The sequence below is a fragment of the Otolemur garnettii genome, unplaced genomic scaffold (assembly GCF_000181295.1).
Source record: "Otolemur garnettii isolate 467f Iridium unplaced genomic scaffold, OtoGar3 scaffold00004, whole genome shotgun sequence".
NCBI lineage: Eukaryota > Metazoa > Chordata > Mammalia > Primates > Galagidae > Otolemur > Otolemur garnettii.
This window is the reverse complement of record NW_003852399.1, coordinates 31,972,432-31,984,808: the sequence shown is the minus strand read 5'-3', so window position 1 is coordinate 31,984,808 and position 12,377 is coordinate 31,972,432.

Here is a 12,377-nt window from a genome sequence, read left to right as displayed (position 1 = left end):
CTTAGAAAATACTTAATTAGGTGAATTCTGAACACTTATTCCTGAAACTCAAGCTCCTAGCCTCCCACTGCATCCTGGCCTTATGTGAAGCCTGAATAAAGATATCCCAACAGTCTAGATCCAAATACCCTCATCCCAACCTGACGTCTGGGAATTTTTGCTCCCATATGCTAGAGGTGGTGAGTTCAAACCCAGCCCCGGCCAAAAACTGTAAAAAAAAAAAAGAAAAGAAAAGAAAAAAATCCTATTGGCTCCCTCAATCCCCCGTTTTCATAAAGACCAGTGTGTCAGTGTTCCGGTGGCCACTCTGTCCCTCCCTCACCTGGTGGGCCTCAGATCAGGAGCGGAGAACCAGTTGAGGGGGGATCACACAACACCTCCCACCATGCACTCCAATAACCAAATTCCTGCTCCCCGGAACCTGTGCTTGACTCCAAAGCTCAGATCAGGCCTCTGTGCATAGGAGACAAAAACAAGATGTGCCCGGGGTCACAGCAAACACCAGGAACTGAGAAGAATCCAGCCCACAGCTCCTGTCCCTGCTCTCCTCTCTGCCAGTGGAAGGTCATCTGCGTATGCTGGAAATTTCCCCTTAAAAATGTTTTTTGAGGGGAAAAAAAAAACCTGCCACCTGATTTCTCTTTCAAATTCCAAGAGAATAAACAGGCTTGATTTTACCTCCCCAGGTCTTCACGGGGTGGGAAGGGGTGATTAAGCTCATTGTTCCCCATCTGCTCAGTTTTGCCACCCAGAGCTTGCGCAGCTCACAAACACCATCAGAGCTTCAGAGCCAGGAAGGACCCTGAGCTGGGATTTTCCCTTGCCCTGGCAGACCATTTCATCATTACCCAGGCAGAGCTCCTCCCCTGGGACATCAGGCAGGGCAGATAAAAATTAATTGAATGTGAAGTGCTTCTCTCATGCTGAGCGCAAACCCAGTTTGGAGCCTCCCAGAATCTGGGAAGAGCTTTTGTGATAATGAATCATGTATTTTATGGGAGCGTGGCTATGGAGATAGTTTGGTCAGGGTCCCCGGCTTTCAGGACATGAGTGTGAGTCTCCTGGCGGTGACTCACAGATGCAGACCTCACACCCTTCTCTGTGAAGGGGGTGACCTTCATCTATTAGCCTCTGTCACCCAGGGGAGACTTAGCCATCAGAGCCACCTCTTTTGGGGCCTGAGGCCTACAGGAGGCAGGTCACCCCATACAGCTTACAACTCCATCTCTGAGCTGCGGTTTACTCCACCCCTGACGGTGCCCGAGCTGCTGACTACCTTAAAAGGCCCCCTCAGAGTGTCTGCTCATCCCACACACTTCCTGTTGCTAACAAGTGAGTCTAAACTTATCATGGCTGCTTGCAATATAATTAAAAGCTAGAGCTAGCAGGGTCACCTTTCAGCAGGCCATTAGGCCCCAGTGACCAGACACTTACCTTCTATAAGGTGTCCTCATGTCCAGCGAACTTTGAAACCTGCAAGTCTGGAAACCCACAGGGTGAAAGTGGGGAGCGAGGGGCAGGAAACCTGGACCCAGAAGAATGGGTTTGAATGCTGCCCATGACCCCCCAGCTGAGCGTCCTTGGCTCCGTTATTTAACTTCCCGTTTGTGGGATGGAGACACTACTGTGATGAGGTCTAAACCAGTGATTTTCAACAGGTGTGCTGTGAACATTTTAAAGATCATTAATTTAACTATTTTCAACAGAAGTTCAAATCACAGTAAATCTATATATTACTCTTTCTTTCGATCAACATAATGTAAGTGTACCTCAGAAGTTTAACTATAGGTTCAAGCATGCCTTGAGATAAAAAAAGGTTGAAAAACACTGGTCTAAACTAAACAGGTGGGGGTGGGGGGTTAGCCCTGCTGATCCCAGGTGGCAGGTTTGCTCGACACATGTCTCTGGGAACTAGATCAGGGGCTTTAGCCCAGCTCTTCCTGTCAGTGGAGCACGAGGGGAGTGATTGATTTCGAATCCCTACACTCCCTATCTGTGGGTTTGGAGTGCATACCACTGTTTTCAGCCTTCCCACATGGTGTGAGGCTATGCAGAAACCCAAAAGTGAGGCTACTGCCCAGCCCAGGCCGACTTGTTCTCAGAACCTCCAAGTGCTGGGTAAATAGAGCCCCACAGGCAGGCTTTGGGGAGAGGAAGTTCCTTTGAGGGGGGCTGAGAGGAGGGGGAGGGAGCACAAAGGCAGGAGAGGGTCCCAACCCTTAGAAGTGCTTTCCCCACCGATTCCCATCATTCCTCTGGATGGTGAGAGAGTGCTCCTGCCTCTCCCCTGGCTCCTTCTAGAAGCCTCTGGGTCTATGGGACCTGGAATTTCTTTGGGGCCCTGAAAGTCTGTGGTATTTCCCCATGACGCCTCCAATCTCAGAACCTTCACCCTGGGAGCAGGCCCTGACCAATGACTCTTCACAGCCAGTCCCCTGGATGCCTCTGGGCTGCTCCCCTTTCTCCAGGGAGAACCCAGGAAAGGCCCTGCCAAATGGGCAACCTTGTGCTCTCTGGGAGAGAACAGAGCCTGCTGTCCTCCCAGTCCCCTACTGATGCTTCAGGAAGGCAGTGCAGCACGGCTGCCCAGATGACCCAGGAGCAAATGCTGCTGCCAAGCCTTGGGACTCTGAGCAAAGGACTCAACCCCCCTGAACCGGTTTCCTCCTCTGTAACAGGACAGTGATAGTCATACCTAATGAGGTTGCTATGAGATGATGCCTGCAGCTAGACCCAAAGAAAGCATTTGACAAATGTTGCTATTATTCCATTGGGAAGCAAGGGGAGAAGAGGAAGATCTGGATTCAAATCCAGATAGCCATGTGTCCTTAGAGAAGTCATTCGACCTCCAGCCAGTGGGAAGAACATGCCCCTCGGTGCAGTTTTCTAGATTCCCAGGATGTGAGAGCAGCAAGAGACCTTGGAATCACCTTCCCAAGGGCATGTGCTGTGCCCTATTTAATGTCATGTCCCTTCATCCCAGAGCCCTGTGCACCACCAAAGCCTGGCAAATGTTTTCTTTTGAATTAATCAATTTAGCCTCTCTTCACTCTATAGAGGAAAAAATCCTGACTCATAGAGGTGACCAAACATTTGTGGAAGAGCTGTGGCTGAGCCCCAAATCCCCAGTTTCCTGCCTCCTAGTTCACAATCTAGAAAATGCCTCCCACAGTACCAGGAACAGTCTACCTCCCATTCTCATTGGTCCCACTTTGTGCACTCAGTGTGGGGGTCATTAATCAACAAACTTGGCCTTCTGGGAAGCAAGGCTAGTCTTTGAGGTGCAAGGCGTCATCAGTAATTGAAAAGCTCTCAGCAAAGCCCCAGTTGTGCCATGCTAAAACATCTTTGGAGGACCCAAATCACCCTGCCAGCTGGCACTAACTTTTGGGATTAAAGTAGTCATTCCTGCCTTACCTGGAGCTGGTAGGTGAGATACAGTCCCCTGGTGAGTGATCATTCGTTCCTCGAACACCACGATTTATGAAATGACAGAAATACTGAGGCCGGCCTGCAATTTGGGGAAGGTGGAAGGGGTGGGGCTGGCAACAGAAAATAAAGAACACGCATTCTGAAAGCCAAAAAAAGATCCTCAAATCAGTAATGGATTCAGAACTGTGCCCTGGGAACACAGGCCCCTGCCAAGCCCTCACGTTTTTCTGTCCACAATCACCCCGAGCCTGTGGCCGTCCAATATTCAAGAGTTAGCAAACCAAGCACCTGGCCAAATTCAGGCCAATACCTGCCCACGTAGCCCATCATAGCCTCTGTGACTACAGAGATGTCCAGAGCACAGCTCTAAGGAGGTGGTCATGGTGAATTGAACGTATTGAGATAGAGAGCACAGGCGTTCTTTGTACGCTGTTGATCCTTTGGAAGAAGTATGCTGTTCACTTTTTGAAGCTGGAGGACCAGCTATTGCCTTTTGCAAGACAAAGGTCTCCCCTCCAGGGACTTCCCAGGCCTTTGTCCCAGGTTTAGGCCCTTGCTCATCAGAGTGCAGTAGAGGACCAGCTCCGTCAGAACCTGCACAGATACACAGTGGGTTCTGTTAGCACATGAGATCTATCTCTTCCCAAAACCTGTTCTGTGGAGCACTGATCCTGTAAGAGGCACCTAGGGGTTTTATGGACCAACAGGTATGAGAAGTGCTGCAAACTCTATTCCTTCCTACCTGAGACTCACAAAGAAATATGCACAGCTCTGAGAAGGTTTTCAGTGAGAAAGTAGTGGGGTCTATTGTTTGGCCTGCCTGGCACCCTTTCTCCCTCCTTTGGTAACAACAATCAGGTTTTCCTGTAGGAAAACAGTTCCTCCATCCCACTCACCAAACTCTGGGTTTCATATGGTTCCCTTCTTGTTGATACCGTCCATTGACTATGCCACCTCATTCCCGAGACACACACACACGTACATGCCAACAGGCCCCCACAGAGAAGATTCCAGTTCAGAGTCACACACTTATTGGATCTGAGTCTTTCAGATCACAACACCCTTACAAACAGCCCATGAATTCTTCTTATTAAGGTCTTCCCTGTGAGGCCAAGGTGGGTAGATTACCTGAGCTCAGGAGTTCGAGACCAGCCTGGTGGGGATGGTTACACAACAAAGTAAATACACATAGTGCCACAGAACCGTACACTTAAAAATAGCTAAATTGGTGAATTTTATCATTTTACCATAATAAAAATAACAAACCTTTCTTTGAGGTTTTAACCTTTCTTTATGTATCCTTTAAATACACAACCTTTCTTTCTAATTTTTCCTAAATTCATTTGACCATAGAAGTCCCCCTTAATACCAAAATCCTCATTAATACAACAGAATGCAACATTGGCATGTGGCCGTGTGACTTGACCTTGACCCCAGGGTTGAGTAGGGTGAGGTGCTCACTTCATGTGGAGGAGAGACACACCGGCCACCATCTTGGGAAGGAAGATGCCTGTATCTCGGTACTAGGATGAAGAGGGAAAGCCCTGGAACTGCAGAGAGAAGGCATCTGCTTCTCTGGATCTTGACATCAATATATCTCTCAGGTAGCCTCTGAGCGGAATTCCTGACGGGAACCTTCTATTGGAGGCTGAGGTGGAGCTTGAAACAGGCAAGAGGCCTGAGGTAATTGCCCACCACACATACCCCAGGAGGCTGAGGGGTAATTACCTCTGACAATTACCTCTTTATTGTTTATATGCAGGACATGGGTTCCTCAGCAACCACAGCATTTAATAAAGCACTTTTAAAATTTTATAAAAATTTTTGAACTTAATCTTTGACCAGGGCATCACACTGCATTACCCACCAGTACAGCCCAAGGGGAAATGAAAATTGAGGCTGAAAGAGCAGATGAGTATCTGGGTAGACAGCTCCTCCCTACTTAGAGAATTCCTCCTAGGACTGACCTCTGAAGGCTCTTGGTTTTCATTTAAATAAAGAAAATAATAAAATAAAGCTAAAAGGTTTTGAGTTTTTATCATGTGCTAAGCATTGAGCTTGTACTTTCCCATTTATTCCCAAAGCAAAGGAATAGATACATTTTTAATTCATTTACTCAAATTCCTCATTCTGATGAAAAAAACCCTGAGCTTTAGAAAGAGTAAGTTACATGCCCAAGTTTCCTAGCTGTAAACTGGTGGAAACGGGATTCAAACCCTGGCAACTGGAATCCAGAATCCGCCCTCCCTACAACCACTTCACTCAGTCTTTGGAGCCATTCTCTCACACAGCTGCGCAGTCTGCACCTTCCGGCTTGGTCGGTCGCAAAGCAGGGGGATTCTTTGTGTCCACATGTGGCTTTGTTCCCACACTCCCAACTGTAACCGGGAGCACCTGTGAAACCGCAGAGCCCATGTAAGCATTGGCTGAAACACTGTTCTTCTTACAAATGGAGATGGACCAGGCACCATCAAGCTGTGTTGGTTATGAGTCAAACATAAAATAGTAATTCTCACTGCCTGGTCTCTACAGAGATTCTCAAAGATACAGTAAAGGAAATCAAATTGAGTTCCCTTCTTTTGCTGCCAGAAGAGATAGCATTGGCATTTTCCCAACTGCTACTGTACTTATTTTTTTGAGACAGAGTCTCTGTTGCCACAGGCTAGAGTGCCGTGACATCCTAGTCCCAGTAACCTAAAATTCTTGGTCTCAAGTGATCCTCTTGCCTCAGCCTCCCAAGTGGCTGGGATCACAGGCACCTGCCACAACACCCAGCTATTTTTAGAGATGGGGTCTCACTCTTGCTCAGGCTAGTCTTAAACTCCCGAACTCAAGTGATCCTCCCTCCTCAGCCTCCCAGAGTGCTGGTATTATAGGCATGAGCCACTGAGCCTAGCCCAACTGCTAATGTTTTTAACTAGCTTTATGCAATTCCAAACAATAATTAATCCAGTATGTCAGCAAAATAAGTGAATGTATGTCTACTTGCTGGAACTGGGTGTGAGCTAGAGGCTGGGCATTGAGAGATCCACCTATTCCCAAAGGTCTCTTCCCCATGCCTGCCAGATAACACACCTGTCACAGCGCTTGGCAGTGCAAACAAGCCCTTACACCACCTCTCACGACAGGCGCACAGAACTTTGATAACCCTGTGGAGATGTGAATCCCCGATAGAGATAACAAGTCTCTTTTACTTATCTCAGTCTGTCATCTTACAAACCTCTGAGGCTGCTCTCATTATTCTTACTTTATATATGAGGATTTTATTTTCCAATCCTATGTCAGAAAAAAACACTTTAATTATTTTATGTAACCTAAGATAGATAATAAAATTATCAGGTGAGTTCCTATTTATGTGTTTTTCTTTTAAAACTGTAGAATATTCTACCAGCCTCTTTCCTGCCCAGAATAAATAAGAGCTGGGGAGTATATAGGCGGCAGAAAAATTGGATTGGAAAAGGTGTAAAGCTCACTGATAACCAGCAAAGCCAGGACAAGTATCCAAGGCTTCTCACTCCAAGCCCGAGGTCCTCTGGATGTAAGATATCATCAACGTCTCTTACACAGTTTGTCACCTGGCAGAAGCCTGAAGCCTGGGGAAAGCAGGTGTGATCCGTGTGCTAGGAAGAGCCGCGTTTGGAGTACGGCATAAGGACAAGACGGGCAGACCACGCTGGGGACCAAAGACCTCTCTGAAGAACTGGAAAGGGAGGCAGCTGCCTGACCACATGTGGCCCCAAGTGACAGCACAGGGCACTCTTGTGGGAAGGACATGGAGTTGGGATCTGGAGCCCTGGGCAACCAGGCTGCTGAGTCACTCAGAGCACATCACACTTGGAGGGACTCAATTTCTCTCTGTGTAAAATGGATTAGGAGGGCCTGGTATCTAAGGTCCTCTCAAGCTCTAAACTCGAGTCATCTCTTGGGGTCAGTAGGTCCACATGTATTGCATGTGACAAAGAGCTAAATCAAGGTCAGGTACATCCGGCATCATCAACATCGTCATCTTGGCTGTGACTCAGACCATTTACACATGCATGACAATTAAAATGTGCCCTGCAACAGTGCTAAGTGCCCGGACTCAGGGGTGGAGGCGTCACACTGCAGGCTGCTTGCCCGACTCCTTGGGTTGTTTATTCATGTTGTGGCACTTTTTGTCCAAAAGACGTCTGAAGGGCCCTGGGTCTACTTACTTCCCACCCCAGGTTGGAACTGCTTTTGCCCAGTCATTCCTCAAATAACCCACGCTCCTCATACTGCTGCTTCCAAGTACTGAAACACATTATGGCAGGCCACCAGCTCCATCTTATAATCAAATAGATGAATCACAGCGCAATTTCCTTTGGATTTTTTAATAGGATTTCCACTCCTACCTCATTGCCTTGTCTGGCCTGATGTTTACAAAAAGAGAAATCACTCCTTTCAAAAAGTTATCTGTACTTTTTAGACAAGAAAAAACTGACTGCTTAACTTGCACTCCTCACTGTGGAGATCTCCTATTGGAGATTATTTCAGTCACTGTGTTCCTGGCCCATTTTCTGATGTTACCACACTTGCCCCTCTTTGTGCCCGTGCCGGCCCCCCAACAGATACCCTTCCACCAACATTTACGTGAGGGCTGGAGTTCCCTCATCAGATGTTTATTTAAAGTGTCTGCCTTCTGTTCTGTAATTATTCCCTACCTTTTAACAAGACTGGTTTAAGTACATGCGGTACATGCATGTGTACATATCTGAGTGTGTACACATGCACACGTGCATCTGCAGGTAGGTATGTGCATGCACGTGTATCAGGGAATTGCAAATACCTTTTTTTTTTTTTTTTTTTAGACAGAGCCTCAAACTGTCCCCCTGGGCAGAGTGCCATGGCATTACAGCTCACAGCAACCTCCAACTCCTGGGCTCAAGGGAGTCTCCTGCCTCCACCTCCCAAGTAGCTGGGATCATAGGTGCCCGCCACAACGCCCGGCTATTTTTTGGTTGTAGCCGTCATTGTTGTTTGGCGGGTCCGGGCTGGGGATTCAAACCCGCCACCTTAGGTGTACATGGCTGGCACCTTAGCCGGTTGAGCTATAGGCACCGAGCCGCAAATACCTTTTTTTAAAAAGACCTCTAACACTGTCTCCGCTTACCCACAAGGCAGCTGTGCATCTCCAAGTCAACATCTGCCTTGGGCCCACGGTGTGACACCAGCGAGAGTATTCCTCAGTCCTCCTGCATTTGGAATTTTCTAAAAGCCTAACAGTAAAGGGGACGCTTCCTTACTTTGCATTAGGTAGATGAAATCTTCAGCACAACAGAGAATGCAGGGACACTTTTATTTTGACTTGTGTGACCACGATCCCCCAAACTCAAATAACAATGACTTACCTTGGGTTTCAGAAAGGACAGGCATCTCTAGAATACTCAGTTTCCTTGAGAGTTGCTGAAATAAATAAACCACTGACAGTTTCCCCACTTGCAGACCATACTTAGGGAAAAGTGAGGCAGGATGAGAGTCTAGTTGATATTGGAGGTTATTTCAATTGCAGTACTCTGCTTTAACTGTGAGCCGTCCACTCCTGGCCTTGTTCCCCGACACACGCACACATGCACGCACACATGCATGGACGCACACACATGTGCATGCACGCACAGAATCGCCTGTATCTTCCTGTTCTAAAAACCTCAAGTCCTTCATTTACATATATTTTACCCTAGCCAAAAAAAAAAAAAAAAAAAAATTTGAAATTAAGTCTAGCTATCAAGCATCATGCATTTAACTATTTCACTTAACAACTACCAGAAATCTCACACCTATAATCCTAGCACTCTGGGAGGCAAAGGAGGGTGGATTGCCTGAGTTCACAGGTTCCAGACCAGCCTAAGCTGGGGTAAAACCCCATCTCTAAAAATAGCCGGGCATTGTAGCAGGTGCCTGTAGTCCCAGCAACTCAGGAGGCTGAGACAAGACAATCACTTGAGCCCAAGAGTTTAAGGTTGCTGTGAGCTATGCCGTCATGGCACTCTATCCTGGGCAGCAAAGTGAGACTCTGTCTCAAAAAGAAAAACCGCACCACCAGAAATCTCCTGGCCAAGTTGGACTTCTCTCATTTTTCTCTATAGATTTTTCCCTTTGCTGCCTTTCTGACTTTGCTCATGCTATGTTCTTTACATAGACCAATCTTTCCCTTTTTCTTCCTGTCAATCAACCCTTCCTGTGGAAATCTTGAGTAGTCTTCAAGAATAAGCTCAATGCCACTTCCTCCAAGAAGACCTCCATGATTGCACCAATCAAGCAAGGAATTCTTTCTCCACCCAAGCTGCTTAGTGCATGTGTCTCTGATGGCCCTTATTATCTTTGACATCATATTCTAGGGTTTTGTGTAGTTGTCTCATTCACCACCATTCCTGCATCTTCCCATATCAACTATATTATAAGCTTCTCAAAGGTAAAACTGCTTTCAGCCACCATGTATTCTCCACAGCACCTTGCATAAGCAGGAGCTCCGTAAGCTTGGCCAAGTGAATTTATAATCATTTGTGTTTTCCCTGCATTGAATAGTTCATGTATTGGTAAGCAGAACTATAGGAATCTTAAAACCCAACCTTTCCCTAACGCTTCTCTATCCCCCAAATCAAAATTTTTAATGGCCTGATTTTCTTTTCTACATCTGATTCAATCATTCTAATAATTTTTTTCCTTCATTTAAATTTTCCTTCATTTAAATCTAGCAGCAGCAAGGATTATGCCTTTCCTACTATAATCCTCCTGCAGTTTTTTCATTTCCTTCCTGTCTCTACTCCACCTTCTTTGGCTTTGGAGAGCAGTAAAATTTACTACTCTTGAGGTCTTTGAGGGTGAGGACAATATCCTAGTCATCTTTATATTTCAGCACTGTCAGTGCCCACGTGCGCAATATTACCTGAAGAACACACGAGTGAACATGTGAATGCTGCATTAGAGCAGGTGGCTCTCCCTGGGATGTAACCTTGCATTGTTCTCCCTGGGAGGTAACCTTACACTTTCGTGGATCTCAGGTAATCCTGACCACAATTTATGAGGTGGGCATTCTTATTTCCCTGTTGCAGTGGGAAAACTGTCATTTGGAGAGACGAGGAAACTTTTAACTTTTAGTCACACATCTAGTAAGTGATGAAACCAAATTGGAACTGGGTCTGTCTGACTCTAGAGCTATAGCTCTTAACCAAAAAGCCTCTCAGAGTGGACTGAAGCCTGTATTGTATTATCTTGCCTTAAGTCAAGCTGAGGGGACCCGGGTATGAAATCCCTTTTACGAAAAAAATTTCAGATGAATGTGAGAGTACCAATAATTAGGTTACAATGTTTGCATGTTAGGTAGAGTCCCTCTTGTAATTGTGTCCCGCCCCCAGGAGGTGTGTCATATACCCTTACATTCTGCTCATTAGGTGGGAGCACACCAATCCCCCTCCCTCCTCCCCTATCCCCCTCCCTCCACTCTCCTCCCTCATTCCCCCTCCCCCCAACTTGAATTGGAGTTTTTCTCTTGTGTGAGCATATATTAGGTCATCTACTGGCTTCATATTAGCACTAAGCACATTGGATACTTGCTTTTCCATTCTTGTGATACATTACTAAGAAGAATGTTCTTCAACTCCATCCAGGTTAATACAAAAGATGTAAAGTCTCCATCTTTTCACGGCTGAATAGTAATCCATGGTATACATATGGTACAACATTCTTTTTTTTTTTTTTTTGAGACAGAGCCTCAAGCTGTCACCCTGGGTAGAGTGCCATGGCTTCACTGCTCACAGCAACCTCCAACTCCTGGGCTCAAGCAAGTCTCCTGCCTCAGCCTCCCAAGTAGCTGGGACGACAGGCGCCTGCCACAACGCCTGGCTATTTTTTGGTTGCAGCCATTATTGTTGTTTGGCGGGTCCGGGCTGGATTCGAACCCGCCACCTTAGGTGTATGTGGCTGGCGCCTTAGCTGCTTGAGCCACAGGTGCCGAGCCTGGTACAACATTCTTAAGGCAGGGAGGCTTGTGATCTGTGGGCCATTTGGTTGGGAAGCCCTGAAAGAAGTGATGAAGAATGACTGTGAGAACAGGAACAGTGTAGAGGGCGTGTGTGCACTGGTGTGTGGTATATGTAAGCTGCATGTGTGCTGTGTGTGGTGATCCATGGGAATAAATGTGCGGTGTGTTTATAGGAGCAGCTTGAGAAATGAGAATAAGCAAAAGTCCGGGTGTCACACTGATCCAGTCATCCTAGCTCAGAACAAACTCAAGTCATTTGTCCACCTAAACCACTGTGCTTTGATGTGGCCTATTGACCTTCTGGAAACATCGGGAGTACCTGTTTTGGGAATTTCCAATACATGTGGGGCTCTGCACTGAGGAGCAGAGGGGTACAGAGGAAAGACGCAGTGCCTCCTGATTTGAAGGACTTTCCATTCAAATTGAGGGAAGCAAACATATAAAACTAACTCTTAATTTATACCAAATGGAAGATGTGCCACAAAGAAAACTAACATTTCTTGAGCTCTTTACCGCATGGCAGATTAAAAGACATTACTCTCACAACCACCTTATATAGTGGATATTATTAACAACCCCATTTTGCAGATGAGAAAACTGATGACTAGAAATGTTCAAGTTTTACTCCAAAAACCACTGATACTAAATGGCACAGCCAAGATCCACCCCAGACCTGTGTACCCTGAATCTAACTCTTATCATCTTCCTGTACTGTTTTCTTGATCCATTCTAAAAGGCAAAGTACATAGAGATGGGAACATTTGCTCTTAACTTGGGAAAAGGAAGAGAAAGAGCCAAGGAAACAGAGCAGAGACAGTAAAACTGTCACATTAGCTGGGCATGGCGGCAAGCCCTCAGAGTTTTAGTAGCTACTCAGAAGGCTGAGGTGGGTGAATCAATTGAACCCAGGAGTTTGAGGCTGCAGTCCAGCCTAAGCAACAAAGTG